This window comes from Cervus elaphus, chromosome 26, assembly GCF_910594005.1.
Source record: "Cervus elaphus chromosome 26, mCerEla1.1, whole genome shotgun sequence".
NCBI lineage: Eukaryota > Metazoa > Chordata > Mammalia > Artiodactyla > Cervidae > Cervus > Cervus elaphus.
The window spans coordinates 49099041-49104214 of record NC_057840.1 but is presented as its reverse complement, the minus strand read 5'-3'; positions in this window follow the sequence as shown (position 1 = coordinate 49104214).

Below are 5174 nucleotides of genomic sequence, written 5' to 3'. Positions count from 1 at the left end.
GGGCTCACCGGGCCCCTGGAGAAGGTGTTCCGCGGTCTCTCACTTCACTGTCATGTAGGCGGTGCGGAAGGCTGACTCCTGGGTGCCGGCGAGGCCTTGGGGGCCGGGAGCCCGTGTCCCAGGGGCCGGCAGAGGCCGGGGCGGGACAGACCCGGATAGCTGGGCCTCGGTGGGCGCAGAGGCTGGGCAGGAGTTCCAGTGAGACACACGATGGGGTGACTCACGGCCTCGGCCTCAGCGGCCGGGCTGTCCTGACCCGCGAGGCTGAGAAAGGCGGAGAGGCGGCGCCCCTGCTGTGGACGTGGGTTTACTTCCAACGTGAGCGTGAACGGAAGTCGGATGCAGTGAGGCTGAAGCCAGATGGGGCGGGGCCTGGCTGGGGAGAGGCGGAACCCCGACGGGATGCGTGAGGCCAGGAGGCCAGCTACAAGGAGGCCCCACACCGGGAGCTGCCGTCAGATGTGGGGGTGCAGGACACAGCGGAGGGGACCGGCCGGCGTTCTGGCCAGAGCGGGCGGCGCCCCCAGCCCAGGCGCCCGGTCCCTGCGACCCCGTGGTCTCCGTGGGATCAGGAGTCTGCAGCCCTGGGGGCCTCGTCGGTTCCCAAGAGCAGGGGAAGCTCATAGACGGGCGCTCCTAGGCACCCCCGCCCCCCAGCTGAGCTGGGGCCTCTGTGGTCAGTGCGGTCGCTGGACCCTCCGGCCTGGACCCTCAGAGCCGTGTCCCGCTCCCAAGCACCCCCCGAGTGTGGGGGCTCTGGAGAGGACCCTCGTTTCACCCGCTGATGTCGGAAGGGCACAGAACCCCAGGTCGGCTGAGAACCGGTTCTGACCCCGCGGGTTCTGTGACTGCGCCCGTTTCACACGGGAGGGAGCTGGGGCCCGGGAGGGTCCGGGCTGGAGCCGGGCTTCCCGCTCCGGACGCCCCTTCACGCCCCCCAGCGTCTGCGGCCTCGCTCCGGGCCCACGCCGCCCCCAGCCCGGCCCCCAGCGTTTCAGTGCGGCTACTCCGTCCCCGCCAGGACTGGAAATAACCCGCGACCTCATCCTGCCTGGCCTCCATCCACAGGAGCTGTTTAAAGGAATCTTCTCCTCCCGCGACCAGCCCGGGCGCCCTCCAGTCGGAGGCGCAGGCTGCAGTTTCTCCGCTGCTGTCGGTCAGGGCAGAGCGAGTTCCCGGAACCCTCCGCCCACAGCGGGTGAGAAAGCCCAGCAGCGGGCGGAGGCTGAAAGCAAACAGATGCGGCTGCTTCCCATCCAGAGCTCCCAGCGCCGGCCCAGGCGGCCTTGCGCCCCGCCGGCGCGCAGCCCGCACCTCCACCCCAGGGGACACAGAGCTGGGGGCGGGGTGCTCTGTGAACACGGGGCGGGTCCCCGGGCGCCCTCACCTCCCCCTGGGGTGGGTGGGGGGCTCTGTGAACATGGGGAGGGTCCCCGGGCGCCCTCACCCCCCTCCCACCCAGGGACACGGGGTGGGGGGCGGGGGTGGCAGGGAGGGGCCTGTGAGACTCCCCAGGGCCGACGCTGGGCTCACCCTCCTCAATCCCATCCTAACCTCGCTGGCTCAGGGTTTTCGTGTTGGCTCCCCTGTAAGCCGTGGGTCCACCCTTTAACTCAGAAGGTTCTCATGAGCATCCAGAGCCCGGACTCAGAGCAGACCCTGTTCCCCGGCCGCCCAGCTGTGCGGGAAACTCCTCGCCTTTCTGGTGAATCCCCGGCCTGTCTCCCTGCGTCCCTGGCCGCCAGTCGATGCTCAGATGTTTACTGTGAATGGACGTGACTGCCCAACAGGCAGCTGCCATGAGTGATTGCGGATCTCAACCCGGTTTCCCTGGCGCGCGGAAACCCTAAGTTAGCTCCAGAGACAGGAAGACACCCTTTCTCGAGGCTTCTCTGCATCTCGCCTTACTGGCCGTGGCCCCTCAGCTATTTGCTCCTTCCATTCCTTCCCCTCCTGCTCCAGGGCCAGATCTATCTGCAGTGCCCCGTCTGGAACTGGACACCTGCCTGAGGGGCGGGCTGGAGCCGGCATTGCCCCGGGCGCTTCCGGGAGCCCAGCCTGGCCCGGCTGCCAGGATGCTCTAAACCAGCGGATCTTTGACTCTGCTGAGGAACCTGCCGGACCCCGTCTGTCCTCAGTCCCAGAGCCCCTGATTCCCCGGGCAGGCACAGCCGTCCCCGGGCTGACGCTGTCCCCAGCCAGGCATGGTCACCGGCTGGTCAGTGGAACACCCTGCCACCGCCGATGCAGCTGGCCTCGCTGCGCCCTCCCTGGGCTCCCGAAGGGCTCTGAACACGGGAGTTTCTGGAGCCCAGCGGGGCGTGCATTGGTCTCCTGGGGCCGCTGTAAGGAAGGGCCACACGCGGGGTGGCCTGAGACAGCCCAGGTGAATTCTCTCGCGTCTCCGGGTGTGAGCAGGGCCGGGCCCCCTCTGGAGGCTCTGGGGGCTGTGTGATCTTGGGGGCCCCTTGGTGGGTGGCTGCACTCCTCCCCTCTCCACCTCTGCCCTCACAGGGTGTCCTGTGTCCCGATGGTCCTCTTGCTATGAGGACGCGGGTCCCTGGACTTAGGTCGCCCTCCCCCAGTACAGCCTCACCTGCAGAGACCGGGTCTCGGAACACGGCCACGTGCACCGGTTCCAGGCGGCGGGCGCTGGGGATGTGACTCCCCCTCCGGCAGGCAGGCTCCGCGCTGCTCTGGCCTCTGCTTCCTCCTTCCAGCAGACGCACCCTATTCCTCATCCTGGAAGCTGACACTCTGCTCTGGGGCCCGCCCGGTGTGACCCGGCCTTGCTTTGCTGTTCCAGGTCACCTGTCCTTCTGTCCCAGGGTGGGGTGGTTGGCCCCAGACGTCCTGTGCCTACCCCTGCCTCTGGTCCCCACCTCCCTGCAGGAGAGCTGCCCAGCCCGGCCCCAGCAGAGCCCCAGCATTCCTGCCATCTGTCACCTCCCGTTAGTTCCCTGCCCCAGAAGGCCTGACCCCTCCTTCAATTCCCCTTACCTGGGCCTTTCTTGGGGCACCTCCGACCTCAGATGCCCTCCCCAGAGGCCAAGATCCAGTCAGGCACGTCCTGTCTCCTCAAGAAACCTCCTCCGTGGAAGAAACATCTCCCTAGGGCCCCAGCAAGGCAGCCCTCTGACCTGTCCTGGGTGCGGTCTGCACTCCTGAGATGCTCAACACAGCAGCACGTTCTGTCCTAACGCTCGTGGGGTGAGTGGCTGCCCGTGGCTGAGCAGAGGAGTTGTTAAGTCACTCAGTTATGTCCGACTCTGTGCGACCCCAGGGACTGTAGCCCGTCAGGCTCCACTGTCCATGGGATTCCCCAGGCAAGAATGCTGGAGTGGGCTGCCATTTCCTCCTCCAGGGGACCTTTCTCACCCAAGGATGGAAACTGCGTCTCCTGAGTCTCCTGCATAGTGGGTGGATTCTTTACGGCTGAGCCACCAGGGAAGCCTGACGAGATGGTACCTTCTGCCGGCAAGTGGGGTGTGAGGGCCAGAGGCCAACTTCCGGCCAAGGAAAAGCCAAACTGTAAGCAGAGTCAGGTCGACTGGCAAATCAGCTGCTAGCCACTAATAAGGCTTTAGGGGAAACTGGGTTAGACGTTCCTCTCTGGAGTTTGCAGTGACACCAGCTTAGTTACACAGCGCTCAGAATTTTAAATTTAAATCATGTGACTCTGCCACCAGTTAGCTGATCAAGAGTAAGATATCTCACCTTGGACAGGATGCAATGCAGGAGGCTGGGGTTCGATCCTGGGTTGGGACCATCCCCTGGAGAAGGGATCCCATTCCAGTGTTCTTGCCTGGAGATTCCCATGGACAGAGGAGCCTGGTGAGCTACAGTCCATGAGGTTGCAAAGAGTCAGACATGACTAACACACACACACACACATATATGTTCTTTGAGTCAAGTTTCTTTTTTCTCTGCATGTCAGAAATTGACACTGTCTACCTGGTAAAAAGTGAACAGTCGCCATAAACAAATCCTTTCAAAAAATACAAGCAGTGAGCAAGGTAACAAATGCTGCCTGCTCAATCAGAAGCGCCCCCCCCCTGCCCCCCACGCCCCATGGATGCCTGGGCTGGACCTCGGCAGCGCTAGACTGTGTGCGCCTGTGGCCCCTCTGTGACCCCCACCCAGCAAGGACCCAGCTGGAGAAGCAGGCTCCTCAGCAACATTACTGCTCAGATTCCAAGGTGGCTCAGAGCAAACCCCCTCTGACGTCCTTCAGCTCAGACTTCACTTGTCCAGGGCTCTGCCCATCATGGCCTGGCGCCTCGGGTGCCATCTGCCAGCCTGTGCTGGGGACCACTCCTCTATGCAAGGCCCAGCCTGGCCTTTGGGGGGTGCCTCACCCCTCCCTCCGACCCCCCTCCTCTGCCCATGGTCCAGCCTTTCTGGGGGACGCTGTGCTCTGGCGGGGGCGGGGAGCCCACCCCTGTTGCCATTCTTACTTCTGGAGGTGTCCCCCTGCGTAACCCGCCCTTGGGGCTGTCGGGCTAAGTGAGGTTGTGGAAGCTGATTACAGGTTGTTCCTGCTGCCAGGAAAGTCTGTGCGGGAGGTTCCTGGTCCCACACGGGGTGTCCCCAGGGAACGGACACCCTGTGGGGCCCAGGCTGGGCATGAAGCAGGATTTGGATGAAAATAAATCCACCCAATCCTGTTTCTCAGTCATCCAACTGATGCACTGACGTCCCTTTATATTAAATACCACACTTTCTGCACGTGATAAATGAATTCATCCCTACAACTTCGTCAATACGTATACTGACCATTTCCACCCACCGGTTCTTTTGCTTTTTGCTGATGGCCTTTTCCTCGGTTGAGAGAGACCGTTCTCACTTTGGGTAATGCGAACCAGATTGGAAGCCTACAACTTGCGTTCTCTCTCTTCAGCAAGAAGCTCCAGCCAATCTCGCTGGTTTTATTTATAGCATTTTATTTCCTGAGAGAAGGCAGGAAAAGTCCGTCTTCCCCCGGCTCCTCCGGCTCCTCCCCCGTGGTCCCCCGGCTGCGGCCAGACCAGGGGCGGGCCGCAGGGGTGGGGGCAGGAGGGGGCCGGACCGGACCCGTGCCAGGTGCTCCAGCAAATGCGAGATCAGAGGAGGAATTATGTCATCCCGCCGGGGAACGAGTCCAGCGCTTCCGCGTGCATCTGACTGCCGGCCGC